Below are 20,545 nucleotides of genomic sequence, written 5' to 3' on the forward strand. Positions count from 1 at the left end.
AAAAAAAAAAAAAAAAAAGGTGGCTGGGGTAGTATTTTTCTATAAAACGTAGGATAGTTTTTTTTTTTTTTTTTTTCAAAATAGGAATGTGGTAGATATTTTTTTTGATACAACATGCCTTTTTTCCATTACGTTTTTTGTTTTTAATTTTTATCAATTGAAGATTTTAAACCATTTCTTATGATTTAGAGATAAAGATAAGTTTCTCTCAAAAAAAAAGAGATAAAGATAAGTTCATTTATACTACTATTTAAGCGGCTGCACCTGTTTGGAGTGGATTTTTTTTTTTTTTTTGGTTCCAAAATACTCCTATACCCTTAGGTTTAAGTAGAGACAAAACTAAATGATAGTTTGGTAAAAGATTTTTTTGTCTAAAATACCCCTACAGCCTATGTTTAAGTAGGGGCAAAACTTAGTAAAAATGATTCTTTAACTTCCATGTAAAACACTATCTACAAAATAGGAGCACACTTCCAATACACTTACGTTAGTTTTCAAACTCAAATTGCTTCTTCTTCAGTTATTCAATTCTCTCAATTTTGTATTTCAAACTCCTTTCACCCACCTCTTTGCTTCAGATTTCAATACAAACAACAACAACAACAACAACATAGATTTGAGGTAAGCTTTTTCTTATATCAAATCTCATCCTTCTCTCTCCCTGGTCTCACTTTTTTGTCTTTAATGATGACTACACGAACTGAAAAACAGGTTTTATTTCAATATGCATGAAGTTTGTTTACCTCATGTTCATTTTTTAAGTCTAATTTTTTTTTTGTACAGGTTTTTTTTTTTTTTTTTTTTTACCACCAAGCTTAATGCCTTGCCATCATATCGCTTAGGGTTGAAGGTTGTTTCCCTCAGGTAAGTAACGTTTTTATTTTTATTTTTTTGAAAGTCTTGGATTATGGTTTAATTTGTAAAAAAAAAGGTTGCTTTATCTCTAGCAAAAATATATTATTTTATCGTGATTTATATACTAAAAGGACTCCACTTTGTTAACATTATTATTATCATTTTCATATTATTATCTTATCTTTTCTTATATTTTTTTTTCTTTTCTTTTATTATATCATTATCTTACCTTATCTTCTCTCTCCTTTTTTTTTTTGGCTTGAAGTTGCAAACAAAAAAAAATTAAACCAACGTTGATGGTTTTTTTTTTTTTCTTGAAGTTGCAAAAAAAAAAAAAGGGAAACCAACGTTGATGGTTTCTTTTTTCTCTTTTTTTTGCTTGAAGTTGCAAAAAAATCGAAAACCTATCTTATCTTCTCTTTTTCTTTTTTTGGCTTGAAGTTGCAAACAAAAAAAATTAAACCAACGTTGATGGTTTTTTTTTTTTTTTTGCTAGAAGTTGCAAAAAAAAAAAAAAGGAAACCAACGTTGATGGTTTTTTTTTTTCCTTGAAGTTGCAAAAAAATAGGAAACCAACGTTGATCGATTTTATAGGAAATCAAGGTTGATGGATTTTATTTTTCGTTTCTTTTATTTGAATGGTTTGATGGCTGTTTAAATATCTATCTATACTATTATTTAAGGAGCTATCCCTGTTTGGATTCCTCAATTTTGATGCCCAAAATTTCCTCAAATTTACCAGTTTGTAAAGATTAAATAGTAGGGTTAGACATGTAAAATTGTCAATTTAAAAAGTCCTAAATTTTAGATAAATTTGAAAAAACATTACCTACAAAATAGGAACACTCCTACTAACCCACTTATTCTAACACACGTTTCTAATATTATATTCTTAAAAAAACTTCACGTTGAGTAAAAAACAAACACAACTAAATAGTAAAATTTCTAATATTTTACTCTTAGAAAAAACCTCATGTTCAGTAAAAAAAAACTAATGAAATACCCTTAAATTTTTTTTTTGAAAACAAATGAAATACCCTTAATTTAATAAACTTATCTTTATCTCAAAATCATAAGAAATGGTTTAAAATCTTAAATTGATAAAAATTGAAAACAAAAAACCTAATGAAAAAAGCCACGTTGTATCAAAAAAATTATCTACCATGTTTCTATTTTGAAAAAAAAAAATCCTATGTTTTGTAAAAAAAAATACCCCAACCGACCCTTTTTTTTTCAAATTCAAAAAAAAAAAAAACCTTAACACGTTTGAATTCCACTCCCACATTTTACTCCTAACAAATTGCTTGAATTCCACTCTCCCATGTTTTACTCCTGAGAAACTGCTTTACTATCAGATTTAAAAATTTTAACTCCTCTTTAACTTCTTTTGCTTATCCAGTTTTTATTTTATTTTATTTAAGTTTCATGTTATATCCTCCTTCCTTTTCATCTTCTTCTTCTTCTGGGAAAAAAAAAACACCCGAATACAATATTACTACACTGGAATAACAAAAGACTTGATTACTTGACTTCCAAGATTATCCGGATAAGTATATAAGCAAATATTATTCTTTTACTTATCCTTTTTTTTAGTTTTCTATTTCTTACATTCAATTGCTGCTTTAAAATATTGTATTTGGTTTTGCTCTCAACGTGTCTTCTTTTGACTTCCATTCATTGTTATCCAATTTTTAATGCCCCAGGTTGCAACCATTGTCATATAGAATCTAAGGTGAGTAGGGTTGCTTTTTTATTTATGTTGTAATAAATTTATTTTAGAATTTTTTTGAACAAAAATTTAAATGGATTTAATCTCAATTGCAAGCCAAGCAAGACCACCTGTGGTGCTGTTAGCAAACCATGGAACTGAATATGCAGAGCATTCCCCAAAATCCCATTAATTCTTTGATTTCATAAGAAAATCAATGGAACTTAATGGATGGTTGTGCCACTCGATCATTCCTTTGCTTGCACAATTTATTTGGATTTATTTCGGATTGAACATTTACATCTTTAGCCTCTACTCTACAACACCATTTTGTGCTTTGTGTGAGCCTATTGGTCTTACCATTTTTTATTCTTGCAGATGTTATGTACATGTGCAAAGAACATGAGGATATTAGCAAGATGGTAGAACAATTGACTGCCCTGGCTTTGAATTAATGAGAGATGTACTTTTTTTTTCAAGAAAATATTATGTATTGTAAGTAGCTGACTTTTTTTAATTTTTTTTATTACCATTTATTCGCCTTATTGAGGAACTACCTTTTGATTGTGGACTTAGTAGAGGGCACAAATTTTTTTTCGAAATCATTTTGTTTACATTTTACTAACTGAATGGCATATACCATTTTGTTTGATTATTTTCTTTCTTTCATTTTAGAATTCTTTTCATTTTTTATGTTGCATTATATTCTTGATTTTTTTTTTCATTTGATAGTGCAAGTTAGCTAGGAGTGATATAGATAATTCTGAGTATATTTTAGTAACCATTAAATTTGATTATCCAAACATTTTAGTAGGGAGATCGTGAAAAAGAAAAATATAAGGCGGATCAAAATTTTAGTAACAAATAAATTTTATGAAGGTTTTTTTTTAAAAAAAAAGATTCCAGACAAAATGACTACAAACATATCAAAAGGAAAAACATTTTAGATGGGTTTGTGGGAGATATGTAATGACGATATAGGAAACCCACACATATTGTAGGAGAGAGGTTTTATGAGAATCTCTCATAAGATAATTTTCCTCTTTTCTTATTTATTCATTACATATAACCTTACAAAATTTATTAGCAAAAAATAAACAAATAATTAACAAAAAATAGAGAAGTCTTTAAACATAACAGGATAACTGCAAATGTTGTTGTAAAACATTTGGAAGGCCTAATAAAAGATGTTGAATCATAATCTTCTTTGTCATACACTATCATATATATATATGGTATATGGATGAAGTTTTTAGAAAACATTTTTTTATCCAGACGTTGTTTACTTTATGAGATCCTTATATATTGTGGTCAGGACATTGAAAAAAATATAAGTTTCAAAAGTGACTAAAAAAAAGTAACTAGAACTTTAAACAATAAAAATAGAAGATTGACCACACCCATAATGTAGAACCATTCAATTTGACTTATGTCCTACAAATTTTAATTCTAACTCTAATTATAATAATGTTTCAAAAATTAATCAATTAACAAATTTTGTGTTCGTTTTTTGGAGCTTGCCTGATGACACTTATGGTTGTATCAGTAGTTTGCAATGTGTAATATTATTGGACAAATGCATAAACCTAAAATTGGGATGAATAAAAAATTATGATACTAAACCCAAAAAAAAAAAAAAAGGCTCTGTAGAGAGGGAAAAATTCCCGACCTATCACAAGCTGACACATCATACTACTAAGTCCACAAAATACAACCAATTACAAAGCGCCACGTACTGCTGCTAGGTTTTGCCATCACTATTCAGAAACCAATAGAAATTTGCCAAGTGTCATTGAAATAAAGGCATGAAACTGCATCAGCAGGTGTAAGTAATGACACAAGCAGCCCTGCACGTGTAAGCGGTGACACAAGCGATCCAGCACGTGTAAGCGATGACATAAGCGGACCAATCAGGCTGTGACAAGTGTCACCAATCAGACTCCGCCACGTGTCGCTCACCCACCCCTAAACTCCTATAAATAGAAGCCTTCCTAAGACATTGAAGGACAGACAGGGAGACGGAAGGAAGAAGATATCTTGAGTTCAGAAATCCAGAAGCTCTGCCGGAATCAAACCCCGAAGCCTCCAAGAACTTCAAGAACTTCAACCTCAAATACAGACAACATTTGAAGCAAAGTCATCCAAACTAATTGTCTAGATCTCAAAGGTCACTGGAATCAAGCTCAAAAGCCTCCAGAAACCTCAACAAACTACAAATTGGTGAAGCTCTACGGATTCAAGCCTCCAAAGCCCCGAAGAACTTCTATCACCGACCTTCAAATACGAAGAACAATTGAAGAGAAATCATCCAAATCATATTCCTAAATCTCAAAGTTCACTGAAATCAAGCTCAAAAGCCTCCAAGGACCTCAACACACCATAAATCAACGAAGCTCTACGGAATCAAGCCTCTAAAGCACCGAAGAACTTCCACCGCAAACCTTCAAAGACGAAGAATGCCAAGAACACGAAGAACACATGAAGAACACAAAGAACAAAGAATTTCTAACAAGCTCATAGCCAGATATTCATTGTAATTCCGTTTTAAAGATCTTCGATCCATTCTTCAACTAAATTGAAGTACATTCAGTGTTCGAATCAAAATCACATTACCACAATTCCAATCCACAAATCTTTCAAGGAGATCGAATCAGAGGATCACTCTTTTGTAATTACAGAGAATTGTACCACATATTCATCAATACAAATTTGCACTTGTGAAACTATTTTACTTGTTTGATTTATTTCGAACTAAGAAATTAGTCGTCTACAGGCTCATTGTACACACATAAGAATAGGCTCTTTTTGAATCACACAATATTTTTCCATTGAATTTGTATTTTCCTTTCATTATGGTCACGCATAGGAGTTTTCAAATAAAGTGGTTGGCTGTTAGGAGTTTTAGTAGCATTAATTTTGACTAATTTCATAAATTCATGTTAAGTTATTTGTGATATTTTGTTAAAAAAATACTAGCCTCTGAGCACACGCTCATGCGCGTGCTCAAAGGCTCTTCTATTTTTTTGGGAAAAAGTTAATAATTTGCATCCATTATAATTTGGGATTATTACATTTTTCAATCACAAAAAAAACCTAGGGGTGTGATAAGTATTATGTGTTTGCAGTTGAAATAATTTTTCATCACACCCCTAGGTTTTTTTGTGATTGAAAAATGTAATAATTCCAAATTATAACGGATGCAAATTATTAATTTTTTCCCAAAAAAATAGAAGAGTCTCTGAGCGTGTGCTCAAAGGCTAGTATTAAATTAAGGGTATTTCATTAGTTGTGTTTTTTTTAGAATAAAATATTAGAAACGTGTGTTAGAATTAGTGGGTTAGTGGAATTGTTCCTATTTTATAGACAATGTTTTTTTTAAAAAATTTATCTAAAATTTAGGGTTTTTTTTAATTGATAATTATACATGTCTGACCCTACTATTTATGCTTTACAAACTGAAAAATTTGAAGGTATTTTGGGCATCAAAATTAAGGAATTCAAACAGGGGGAAAAACCCCTTAAATAATACTATAAAGGATGTTAACCCTTACCTACTACAAACTACTGTGCAAGGCACATGCTTAGAAATTGAAAAAAAAAAAAGAAAAAAGAAGTAGGGACGAAAACCATATGGTGCATTCCTTTACTATGGCCCGTACTTTTTCATCACTATAGCCCCCTGTTAAGGTCCCTTCACGCAACATGACTAGAGAAATAAATGGCCCCAATTGAAACGGAGAAAATAGAGGGGTATCAGTTTTCACACGAGACTTCTACAATGAATAAATGCCAAGAAATTGTGAAAGGGAGGGTGATGACATTGACAGTGAAGAATTATATGTAGCAGGCACATGGAAACTCAGAGCTTGACTTATTAAAATCATCCTCGTTAAAGTTCAAAAAGTGATACGTCCATAATATTGGTTTTAATTTGAATACACGACTTAAATTACTTTTTTGCTTATTGTAACTACCAATAACAACTTGCCTCATAAGATTTGTTGTAAAAATATTATAAACATAACATTTTTTTTCTTAAAGTTCAGAGTCATGGAGCACAATTTTTCTAGACCGACGTGAGCATGTAGGCCATAGTCTCTGTAGCAAATTTTTTCTATCAGTTTTTTTCGCATTAAAGAAAATTAAATTGACAAGAAGGAACAATAAGTCCAACGACAGACAAATTTCACACCAAATTTAATGTGCAACTATTGTGTTAAGTTATGATTGGTGCATAATAAATTGAATATAAGTTGTAAACCACGTGAAAGTGACATTATCCCAATTATAACTCACAAGTTTTTTTTTTTTTTTTGACAGAAATGATAGAAATTATAACTTATATGTGGACAACTCAGCGTGATGTGAAAGTGGATGGTGTGAATTGGAGAAGGAAAGGTACTCACTACCTGTGAAAGCAAGAGCTTCTTGGGAGCAACCTGAATTATATGTTTATCAAGTGTTTCCTCGTAATTCATATACCCTTACCAAGTGTTTCCTCATAATTCATATACCCTTTTTCCGGCTTTATTTTTTCCCACAAAAGGAATCAACCTTTTTTCTTTTTCTCCCTCCAAAAATCTTCGGTATTTGTTTCGCCGCATTTAAATTTTAAAGCTCCTGTGGCAAAAGTTGTTTATGTAGAAAACTGAAAAAGTGAAAAACTATAAAGGTTATTTTAAAATTAGGATATATTACATTTTTTTTGTCCCCCATATATAGGGTTTATTTCATCTTGGTCTTGCAATCTTAATAAGTTCGAATTTTGTCCCTCAAAATTTTAAAGTGTAACAAATTAGACCCTTATCTATTTTTCCATTTATATGACTAAATGAATGTTGAGGCTGCCAATTTTACTAGGAAAAAAAATTGTTGAGGTATCCCATATTTAAGGGACCAAAATCAAATTGAACTCTTATTTTAAAGACAAAAAATTTCTAGCAAGAAATGTACAGAAAATAGACATAAAGATTAAAATTGTTTCTTTCTTGAAATTTAAAAGACTGACTCAGAAAACCAAAATCAAACGGACTCCATATTTTAGGGAAGAAAAAAAATGATTTACCCTTAAAACTAAAGTCTAATATATATTTACTTTACCTCATATTCCCCTTAGAGCATCCCCATCGGCTTGTGTATAAATGTGCAAAATAAAAAAAGTAACTACTTTTACACAATTTGAGCAAAAAAACACCCACATCAGTGGGTGTAAACTTGTGTATAAATAAATAATTGCTATAGTAACCGTGCAAATATGCACGGTTACTGTAGAATGTGTATATTATTATTTTATATTTTTTTTTCTCTCACCTCTCTACTTTCTCCATCTAACTTCTCTCTCTCCCTTTGCCTCCTCTTCCTTGAATGAAGACACACTCTACCTCTCCATCTCATTTCATCAGATCACCTCACTCTCGCCGACCCAAGCCACCAACTCAAGCCTCATCGCCGATCTAGTTTTATTCCTCGCAATGACACAAAAACTCAATCTAAAAGAAACGAGGAATAGAAGAGATTTTAGAAATTGAAATCTAAAAAGCTTCTCTCAGTTCCAACAATGGTGGAAGATTTGGTGCTAGACACGGCGATCAGAGACTGGGTCCTAATCCCTCTCTCCGTGGTCATGGTCCTCATCAGATCACCTCACTCTCACCTCTCTCTTTTTCTGCCGTGGAAGTGATTGTGGGTGTGGTGGGCTATTTCTGGTTGAGCTTGAGGCTACCGTGATAGTGATTAAGGTTGTGATGGGCTATTTCTGGTGATCACCGATTTGGTCCTTGGGTTTTTTTTTTCTTTTTTTTTTTTTTTTGGATGCTGGTGTCGATCTTGTTGCTCAGTGGGAGGCCAGAGGCTGAATTGATGATGGTGGTTGTACGGGTTGTGTTAGGTTTGTGAGAGAGATGACACTGTTAAAGAAATGAATATTCTATTTAAATAAATGTGTATAACAGACAAACTGATGTGGGTGTTTTGTAAAAATGGGAGTGTAAAATAATAATAAAAAGTTGGTTTTAGACATATAAAATACAAAAAAATTTGCATCAACTGATGCAGTTGCTCTTAGTAGCAAAAGTAAACTTCTCAAGTCTTACAATGAAGTCTGACAAGGAAAAAAAAAATTACACCAACCTTCCATAGAATTTCATGAAATGACGCTTTCACCCCCTTAAAGTTTGTATAAATGCAACAGTTATGCCCTCTCACATCATGGTTTTCTTAACAAAATATTCCATTTAAAAAAAAAATTCTTCGTAGTTTATAAGATCTCAAGGAATAAGTGTCCTTTTGTCCATAGTTAAAATAGTGAAATATTTTGTTACATAAATTATAGTTTGAGAGTGTATGGGCTTATTTGTTGTACTACACAAATCTCAAGAGTGAAATGTCATTTATTGAAAAGTTTAGGATACTATTTCATTTTGTAAAATCTCAAATAAAATTGGTGCAATTTACCACCAAAAAAATCTTTATTTTTTATTTTTTATGGGAAGACTGGAATTTTATTAAAAAATCAAACTGAACAAGATACATCATGGATCAAAGCTTGCACTAGAAAGTAAGGAATTTCTTCCATCCAAGTATAGTAATCAACAATGCCTAAAGCATGTTTTGCTAATAAAAAATCTTTTATTTGAGAGTAGTATGGTTTTTTCCATTACTTTGTTTTGGGCAAAATAATTTTGTACATTACATTTTGGAGTAACATTTACAACATTTTCACAACAAATTTGATGTGCAAGCTATTATTGGTTTTAAAATGGGCTTACCAATGACATCACTTTTTTTCCCGCCAGTGACAATCTACCAGTCAGAATCTGTTGTGAAATTGTTGTGAACGTATTATTTTCCTTACATTTTGAAATCAAAAATTAATTTTTCTACAACTACAATAAAATCTCACAATATTTCCACAACAATCTATGGTATCGACCCATCATAAGTCAAAATAAAATTAATAAAAAAATGATTATTTTTAGACCCCCCATAAACTCAAAACAAGCTTGTTGTGAAAATGTTATAAGATTTTGTTTTGAGATAGGGAAATTGAATTAATGTTTTACCTATATAAAAAAAATAAAATAAATAATCTTACATCTACAACATTTTCAGAACAATTTCGCAACAAATCTGAGGTGGCAAATTGTTGCTGATTCTCATCAATTTGTACCAATTACAGAAGTTTGTTATTGTGGACCAATTACCAGCCAAGTCAGTATTGTTGATCTTGGATTTGAAGGCAATGAGAGCCGATTGATTAGTAAAGTTGCTGGCAAATTGGGACAATTGAAGTACGCATGAATGCACTAACAGAAAAGCCAAGAGCAAGTGAATGCATGGACTCTCTATCATGGTTTTTAAATCCAGACCAGACCGTATGGTCCAACCTGGTTAACCGTGAACCTCTCATGATTGTGGTTCTTTTAATTATAAGAACCATTCCATACAAAAAAAGCACAGAACCGCTCGAATCGCGATCAGACAGTACGGTTCTGAGAACTGTGGCCAATCTTCACAGTTTGTACGGTTCTTTTTTTTGGAAAAGTTTCAGCCAATACTGGCCAAAATTTTAGTAGTACCTTGGGTTTTTTCAGATTTGGAACCAAATGAAAGGGGGAAAAAAAAAAAGAAGAAGAAGCAGAGGAAGAAGAAGAAGAAAGCACAAATGAAGGACTCAACCCTCACAACAGGCAACCTTCATCATGACGTAGGTCGCTTGAAAGAACCCCTTCTTCTTGCTCTTCTCTTCTTCTTCTTTGTTTCGTCCTCTCCTCCAGATGACTAACTTCTCTTTTGCCTTCTTTTTTTTTTTTTTTGCTTTCTTTTGTACTAATTTTAAGATATGTGAACCCATGCACGTGACTAGCATTGGAAATGTCAAAGGATAGTGGAAAATGAACGGTGGGAGTTGAAAGTGTCAATCTATCCCCCCCCCCCCCCCCCCTTACGTGATAATGAATCCCTCCCCACGTGATAATGATTGGGTGGGAGATGACTATAACTTATCAATGTATTCTTGCTCTTTTTCTTTTCTTTTTTTTTTCTTTTTTTTTTTTCATTATCTTTAGGTTCATATTATATTTATAATATTCTAAAAAATGTAGGTGTTATTATTATTATTCTTATTATTGAGTAGAGATTTGGGTTTGATATTGATATAATAGTTGAAATATCTTAAAAAATTATCTGGATTTTGATCAATAATATATAAAGAAATATATGTCTTTATATTTAATTGGTTTTTTTATTTAAATTATTTTATTTGTTCTAATTAAATATATTTATTTATATTTTAAATTAATTATAACGTCATCATGGTTCAACCTCGGTTTAACCTCAGTCCGACCTCAAAAACCTTGAACCTCTTCCTTTTATGGTCCATTGAATGGTCCGGGTCTAAAAACCATGATCTCTATTGGCATATTGAGTTTGCACTAGAGAGACAAAATACTCTTTGAACTCTGGAACTAAAATAGAATAGCCCTTTGTGTGGTCTTGTTTTGATTATTTTTCAGCTTTTCTATATATATATATATATATATATATATATATATATATAATAACAATTAATTAAAAGGAGGAAAATAAGTGAAATAACAATTAATTAAAAGGAGGAAAAGAAGTGAGATTGATTGCATTAACGGGCCTAAATCAATAAGTTTGAAGATACTTAGAGCTTGTTTGGTTGGTTAGTTTGAGTAATGTTATTTGGGTATTTTTGATATACATATGGGTAAAAAAATGTGTTAAAATATGAAAATGTTGGTTAGAACTAACCAACCAAACATGCCCTTAAATCAAGGAATGAATGGGGCCAACAAAAAGGAGAAAACAGTTAGCTCTCAATTCACACATTCACACTAGACAAGATTTGTACCGTGCATGACAAGGAATTATGGACAAGATCACCTGATGACAAAGAAGAACAGCTTTTATTTTTAAAGATGGAACAGCTATTTTTCTCAATGCTAGACTAATTGAAGTAGCACGATTAAAGTCCATAGTTGGTGAACCTCTGTTTTTCTATAAGGATAATAGACCCACGTGGGAAGGAAATCAAACCTATGATTCTATTAGAATATCATTTTCAACTTCATAATAAAATCTATTTTTAGACTTCTTTTTTTTCATAAAAGGTTTTTAAAAGCATTTCCAAAAGGAAAGAAAACCAATTCCGTTTAAGAAAAAGACTTGTACAGTACATGACGAGAAAAAATGGCTAATTCATTGTGCAAACAGGACCCCACACCCCTCATGTGAGGGGGATGATGCATGTTACGGAAACACAATGGATTTTCTCGTGCGCAAGGGAGGTGTAGAGAAGAATTTACTGTTCATAGGCATATGAAATCTCAGTGCTTGACTAATGAAAGTAGCACGATTAACGGTCCTAGTCTTGGTGGATATTGGGGTAGATACGTACATGAGCATGTAGTCAAGCCTATTTGCTAGCTTCTAGATCAAGAGTTTCCTCATAAACCCCTTTTCTGGTTTTATGAATTGCAAATCAAACTCATCATGGTGAAGTTCTATTTTTCATCCATAATTTTTCACTATTTGTAAATTCTAATGCATATTGTTTATTAAAAACAACTATATCATCAATTTAAAAGGGGAAAAAAATAGTTCACGTACCTCTTGAGGATTGAGAGCTAATGATGCTTAATTGCAAAGTCATCTTATTGAGGGCCCAAAAAAAAAAAAAACGACTAAACAATCGTTTAGATAGAGTAGACAACACATACCGAAATAGTGAAGTCCCAAACTTTAAATTTTGGACTCCAAATAAGCAACCAACCAAAGTCTCATACTTAGGTACTCCCGGAGTATAGTAAAATAGTGCTCTCTCCTCTCACATTCATGGTAGACCTCACGATGAATTTAATGAGTGGGAATATGAGAGAAAGGAGTATTATTCATTGTACTCCAAGAATACCTAAGAATTATTTGCAAAGTGTTGAGGACTCTTTTTTCGACCCACATGGCATTACTTTATTGGCAACCCATGCCACATCAACATATTATTGATTTTTTTTGTAAATCTCTTTAAAGTCCAAAATAAGCTCATATCTCATTCAACTATATGGATTGGGCTCACGTGGTTCGTGAGATCCTTACTTCGAGAGGTGAATTTATGGTCCACATTTCCTCTTCATCAATTGGGATCATAACCCCACAACATCATCAACATTAACATATGGATTAGGCTTAAGCAATGAATCAAAGCTCACGACCCATATTACCTCTCTTACACTCATGGCAAGCGACTTCTTCAACAAAAGCTCATATTTACACAAAATGACAACAAAACCCGAGGTACATCATCTCATCTTCGGCTTATGATCCAAGCTCATAAGTCTCTTTGGGGAAACTTTAGGAGTCATGGTTTGGAGGGCCAAGAGGTATGTTTAGTAAAGCTTCAGCGGTTTAAAGTTGATAAAAAAAACATATTGCTTGGCATGTCTTCTCCAACTCCCTGAACTCTGACAAGTCTGTGTATAGCGGGTAACATATGACAAACATCTCTTATCACATAGCACTTCAAATGATAAGATTCCCCATTGCTCTTTTCCTTATACAAATATTCAAAATCCACAGCCATCTAAATGCTAAGAAAATAACTATTCATTCAATCCCCAACTGTTGCTATACAAATTTAGAAATTTCATTATATTATACTACATAAACTACATTACTACTTTCAGCTAAAATCCAACTCAAACACATGGCCTAATCTGATTGGCTATCTCCAAATATATAAAATATTCATGATATCTTTGATACCCAGCTGCTGTCTGCCACAATCAGACCATATGTTCCTTTGCCAATTGCTAGAGCAGAGCATTGAATACTCTTCTTGCTCATCAAGATTAAGTCACAACACAATGAGACTTTAACTAGATCTCTAAAGCTTCATTAACTTTCAACCAACCATTCTATTACTTACTAGAAATGTATTGTAATGGAACCTTGCACCAAAAACACAAACACCCAAATAAAGAAGCATTTCCAGCAAAACCCCAGCAGCGTATTCAGCACTTGACACCTGGCTGGAAGTGATATCATCAGTCATTTAATTCTGAAATCCCAACAACCAACTACTATTCCCAAAATAGCAAGATACCCTTGAAAGAGATCTTACCTTTTTTAGCCAAATCCATGAAATAAATGCTCCAGCAGTCTGAAATCACCCAGCTGATCTCATCTGCTTCTGCCCAAAGCAACAAATATCTTATGACAACTGTGACAGCTATCATGACATAGCTGGGATAGCTTTGATAGCTGTCACATCTTTTCCTGACAGCTGGAATAGCTTTTTCAGAACAAATGTAACAGCTGATCCAGCAGCCTTAGCATTACGGATTTTTCCTCATTTGGCTAAAAACCAAAACCAACTAAAGTAACTATCTTTTTCTTGCCAAAATATCTTCTTTTTCTCTTGCTCTTTCCACAGCAGCTCTTACCCAAAATAGCAAGAACAACTTAAACCTAAACATACCATTTTTGGCCAAATCTTATGATGGATTTTCTGAAAATTCATTGCTAGTTGGGACAAATTTTGACTGATATTCTTTGCTAAAATACCCCCTTAAACTTAACTAAATAGAACTCTTCATCAACACCTCAAAGAGAGACACCAATGGGGAAAAGAACTACCCTCTTATGAACTTATCCATTCTCTCTCCTTCTAATTATCTTTTTAAACTCTTAATGAAGTTTTGAGATTTTAGTTTCCAAATTATGAACAAAACTCTTCAGCCCTAAGCTCATAAATGCCTTCATAAGCCTTCATCCATCCTCCAACAGAAAGTCCCAGCAGCAAATCCCAGCAGCTTTACTAAACACACTACAGCACTATTACCCCTCTTAAACTCATTCTCTCACTCTCCATATTCAAAAAATACACATATCTTACTGCTCGTATCTCCAAATACCTAAACACATCTCTATACTATTCTCTTACAAAATCTTTCCTCTTGGAAAGCAATCTCTACAACTTCTCTAGCGGTTTTAATCTTATATTTTTACTATATTTAACCTCCATATCTCTCATACTTCCATATATCATACATATTACAAATACTACATCTCAAAAAACATCTATATCTTTTACCATCTCCACACTTCTCAAGAGATATCAAACACTTATACTAAAAGCCTTTCTCATGGAAGGCATAAACTTCTAATGCCAAAGCCCTTCTCCTAGAAGGTACCAAGATCTCATATCAAAGTCTTTCTCATGGAAGGCACTAATCCATCTTACATAAAGCCCTTCGTTTAGAAGGCACAAATACTCCATATAAAGACCCTTCTCATGGAAGGCAACAACACTATTCATAACTTCACAACAACTAAAAGGGCATTGTCAAGGGGAAAACTCATTTAAGAGTATGATAAAAGGGGCAAGCTTAACCAGCCCCTACACACAGCTGGACATACTCTCTCTCTCTCTAGTTGCACCCATTTTTTCCTCTCAATCTTGAAGTTATCATGGCAAATTGCCTTTCTACTGCTGGAGACACTCTGCTGGGATATTATCAACTCATAGAAGTGGTACAACTGGAGCTACAAACCATACAAAGATAAGTGATTTTACTTTCATAACTTTAAATATACGTCATTGAGTACATGATTACCTCACATTTAAATACATATTACTTTATTCCAACTACTATTACAACCATTAATCAAAACTAATAGATCAAACACATGTTACATATTTATTCAACCATTATCGTGATTCTTAGACTTTGGCTTTAATGGTTTTGTAGGCTTAGAAGTACGCCGGTAGCCGTTACACCACGTGGCCCAATGTTTTCCAAATGCAACTCCCCAAATGAACCCGAGTCTAACAAGGTCACCCCTCCAAAGGACCACACGCGGCTAAGCAACCGAAAAAGGCCCCCGAGCACAAGCGCACACACCAATTACCATGCAACTTAACAAAAGACCATAACATAGGATTGTATATAGCGAATATAATAATATGACTAGATTAGTCATGTATGTGCGTACTTACGTTTGGTGGCTGCATTCCTGGGGAAAGTGATCTGCACACCATAATTACTGTAGCGTTGAAGCACTGCCTATTAACTCCGCCATCCTTCACTCTCATCTTAAGTCTCATCATGGATCCCTGTGGGCGGCAATAGAACCCATCACTCTTTCTAAAGAGACAGGACCCGTACTAAAGAAAGACCTAAGCCGGCCAATATTTAAATTTTTTGTAAAAAAAATCTCACAAAAACTTTGAAGCTAATAAAGGTCTAACCTGTAACATTACATAATGGGTCATCACTCATAGTAGATATTTGGACTTGTCCAACCCCTCTAGGCTAGCTGAGTTTAGTCGAAGCTAGAGTTGGTTTAATTTACTAAAAAATAAAAAACCTTCTATTGGAGAGGAAGTAACTTATTTTTGGGGAGGGAGGGGGGTGGGGGCTACATGGTCTTGTACATTGCATTTTGATATAGGAATTGAGTTTTTCTATAACCACAACAAAATATCACAACATTTTATCAACTTGTTGATGTGTTAATACACCATAAGTTAAGATAAAATAATATAAAGATTATTTCGAGACCCATCAAAACTGGAAACAAACTTGTTATGAAAAATGTTGTGAGATTTTGTGAGATAGGGAGTGAGTAGGGATTAGAACAAATGTTTTACGTCAAAAGAAATACAATGTTGGCAACAGAGTGATAAGATCACATATTAGATTAGGTAATGTGATTACCCTAAAATGGTGGTAATATGAGATTACAACTAAGATTTATATAAAGATTGAATTTCTTGAACGACCTTTCAGGAATTCCAACTGATTTGTACTGGAAGCTGAATTGGCAAAATGCCCTTATGGAACTAAGCAGGGGTCATCATTTTCATAGATGTTCCTCGAAGAAAAAAAAAATCTTAATTCATAGATGAAAAGACATGTTTCAAGCCACATGAGCCACTATACATTTTTTTTTTTTTAATGATAGTTTAATTCCCTTATCATTGCTCGACTTATATCTTCCACTCTCTTCGTGATATTTTTCTCCAATGTGATGCTGAAAATCAAGGCTATACACATTGATTCTATTGAATTTCTTCTATTTGAATATGCAAGCTTCACATGCAATCTAACCTTCAAACTGTGCATCCATTTCTTTCCAAAAGAAAAAACAAAAGCAGTGTGTCACAATGCAATCAGTTAATCAAATCATCCAGATGACATCATGGCCAAGTATCACATTAACCAAGCCAAGGCTTGAGCCATTATAGAGAGATGAGATAGCCTGCTCATATAGCTCCCGGAAAATACGGTATTTGGCATCATGGAACTTCTTCACCTTTGGGTCTTTAGATGGATGAATGACCTGCAATATTTAAACGCGTATAGTACGAATGAAATGTCAATAACAGATGCCACTTCGAGAGGATACCATGCTAGCTCAGAATATTTGGGCAAAGGTGGGCAATTCACCATTCATATTTCATTATTTCTTTCTCATTGGAAAAGGGTTAGCCTAAGTTGTTGGGCTCTCTTTGCTTACCCTTAGCACTGCTAGTAATCTAAAATTGGGTAGTGATACAGGCAGTCTACATAATGTTTGGAATATTATTACAAAACTTATTGACTCCACGCAGGGAGAGAGAGAAAATGGATAATAATGAAAGAAATGAACTCACCAAATAACAAAAAATTGGGTAAATTACAAAGTTAATTCCTATTCTTTACACCATGTTTCAATTTGGTCCTTAAATTTTCAATTGTGTCAATTTGGTCTTTAAGTTTTTCATCAGTGTCACGTCAAATTAGTCCCGGTCATTATCTCCTAGATGGAAAAAGTTGATGTATCAAACATAATAATAAAAAAGTATTTTTCATACCACATCAACTGCTATTTGGACTGCCATATCAGCATAAACTTTTTAAAAAAAATAATAATTTGTGACTAACCTCACGTCCAAAATTAAATGATAATTAAAATTTTATTTAACATTTAAATATGTCACATTAGTATCTAAATGAACAAAATCCAAATAACCAAAATTTTCATATTCTTTATACTTTCTTTTAATTTTTCCTGCACTTTCCCGGTAATTAAACATATCTACGTTAAAAAAAATCTAAAAGAAAAACTATAGTACTCTTTTTTTCTTTTTTTTAATAATATGTAGAACTTTTAATGAACCAGAGAACTTAGGAGGAGCCCATGTTAGAACCAAGGCAAACCTCCTGTAGTAAAACGTCAGGAAAAGCTTGGGGCCTGAACTTATATCAAATTAAAAAATAAAAACCCAGCCAACACATTAGCTTTCCCTACAAATCCAATTGAAAATACATATACCAAAAGCCTCTGCTAGATTACAAACTATATAGCTCTAGCTTGAACTCCTCAATGGACAACTCTGATCCCGCCCCTAAATAGCCTCTGTGCAAGCTTTAGAATCACTTTCAACAATTGCTCTCGCTAAGTCCTGGGCTAGATCTCTCAAATTGACCCAAACCCAAATCACTCTCTCTTTCTCTCTCACTCTAAAATCGACCCAAACCTAGATCTGTTCCCACCACCTTCCAAGAAGCTTTTAGATCTCCCATGGTGGACTCATTGGAGACCGACACATATGGAATGCTCGATTTCGGCTTGGACTATGATTGAGTAGTAACTTGTTAGTTTTGGATTTTTGTTAAAGAATCTATAAAAAAATCTTAAGCTTCCTTGAAACTTGTTGGGTTTAGGGGTCTCAACCACCATATGTGCAGTGGCGACTTCAGGAATTTTGTTCAGGGTATTCCTATTCCACGTTGAAAAAATTTTGGGTCATTTCGGTTTATTTCGGGTGTTTCGGGACATTTTGGTAAATACCAGCCGAAATTCAAAATTTGGCAAGCATGAAGTTTGTACTTAATAAATAAATAAATAAAAAATAAAAATTTCTTAAAACCAAAACAAATTTACATTCTGTACACCAAAAAACCTCAAAAGGGAAAAAAAATTAAAAAAAATAAAAAGAAAAGAAATTAATGAACAAAGGTACCAGTACAATAAACTATAAGTTCATTTGAAATATTAATAAAATTATTAATTATTGTTATTTAGTTGTTTCATAAATTTGTTTGTCTTTTGTAAACTATAATTTGTTGTATTGTTGTTTCATTAATTATTAAATTATTAAATTATTAATTGTTATTTAGCCTAACATAATTTAATTTGTTTGTCTTTTATAATGTATTAGTTAATTAAAAAAAATTATAAGAGTTAATTAAATTATTAATTATTGGTGTTTAGTTGCTTCATTCATTTTTTTTACTAACTATTAGGAGTCTAGCACACACCCCATTTTGCGTTAGTACACACCTCATGTTTGCACACACCCCTGCCTCTGCATTCCTTTTAGTTCAAAATTTGTTTTGGCATAAAAATTTTGAGGGTGTTCCTGATATTGCTTGAGGGTGTTCCTATTTTTTTTTAAGGGTAAACAAATAAAAAAAAATTAAATTATTATATATAAAAATTAAAAAAAAAAATTCAAGCCAGGGTGTTTCTAAGAACACCCTGGCTTCTGAGTGGCATTGCCACTGCATATGTGGTACTCAAAATGGGTTATAGTTGGCTTGAGGATATTGGGTTGTCTATATGGATTTGATTGGGTTTCAACCACCTAAATTGGTATTTTCATTTCAAATAAATCTAAGATCTTGGGTTTTTTTTTTTTTTAAAGGAGTTGTGGGTTTGATTATGAATGTGAATTTTTGAATATGTTTTCATTTCGATATGTGAAGGTTATATTTAAATAAACTCAATCAAAATTTGAAAGGGTCAATTTTTGTAGGATTAAATTTCGGAGTGTGTTTGGATGCCAAGAAATATTGAAAGGAAAAAAAAATGCAGATTGTGAATTTTCATAGAAATCAAGTCTGTGATACTCGATTTGTTACAATAATCTCAAGTTTCTTAGCCTCACTATGTTAGTTTGCTAAATTAGAAACGATACTAACTAAATTTTTATTTAAAAAAAATTGAGTGTTATTTTGAAAAAAAAATTTTGAATAATAGGCACACAAAAAATAGTCATATTTTTTTTGTAAAAAAGGGACAAATACTATATATTTACACAAAGGTTGGCCTTTTTGCCTCTAGATTTTTTTTTTTTTTTTTACACATTAGGGAGATTAGTTTAGAAGAAGAATTCATTAATTTTAAAAAACAAACTACCATCTTTGTGTTTAGAAATAAATTCATATCTCTAAAAAAAATTCTATTTTTTATTTAAAAATTAAAATTGTGAAAACTTTTTAACAAAATGGATTAAAATAACTAATTTTAAATTTAGTGGACTAAAAATGACAATTAATCAAAATTATTAAAAAAAAAAGTATTTTTATTTTTATTTTCCCAAACAGAAACAAAACCGAATCGGGTATTAATTTGACCCGTTTAATAAACAGAGCTAGGTCTTTTTAGCCCAGATTTTCAATGTGTGAGGCAGAGAGAGAGAGAAAGAGTGCAAAAATTCTGAAGCTGAACAAGCTCTATGTGTAGGGATGGCAATGGGGCGGGGCGGGGCCGAAGGATGGGGTCTTCGTCCCCACCCCGCATGGTTTTGTTTTTCCCATCCCCGCCCACCCCGCATGATGGGGAAAACTTTCTCACCCCATTCCTGCCCCTTGGGACCCCGTAAAGCCCTGCCCCACCCCGTAAAACTCTATTTTTTGTTAATTTGCCCTACACCTGGTACAATTTTTTAATGAAATCTATTTCATTGATAAAAATATACTTGAAATTACAACTAAATTTATTCTATCAAATCAAATTAATTTTTAGAAAAAAATTGAATAATATATCCAAGAGTTTAACAAGACAATCATAAAAAAACAAATCTCATAGTATAACACAAAACAAAATAAAGACAGAGGACCACATTTGGTAAAATAAAATATGCTAACACTACAAAAAAAGAGTCTACTAACAAGGCTCAAATGCCCTCGC

General features: G+C 32.6%; 1 pseudogene; it reads left to right on the plus strand.

The window, feature by feature from the left end:
* The first annotated feature begins 6,885 nt into the window (after positions 1 to 6,885).
* LOC142636109 (26S proteasome regulatory subunit 4 homolog B-like) overlaps positions 6,886 to 20,545 on the plus strand; it is a 45,136-nt pseudogene continuing 31,476 nt past the window's right edge.

Source organism: Castanea sativa, chromosome 1 (genome assembly GCF_040712315.1).
Source record: "Castanea sativa cultivar Marrone di Chiusa Pesio chromosome 1, ASM4071231v1".
In the NCBI taxonomy this organism is placed as follows: Eukaryota; Viridiplantae; Streptophyta; class Magnoliopsida; order Fagales; family Fagaceae; genus Castanea; species Castanea sativa.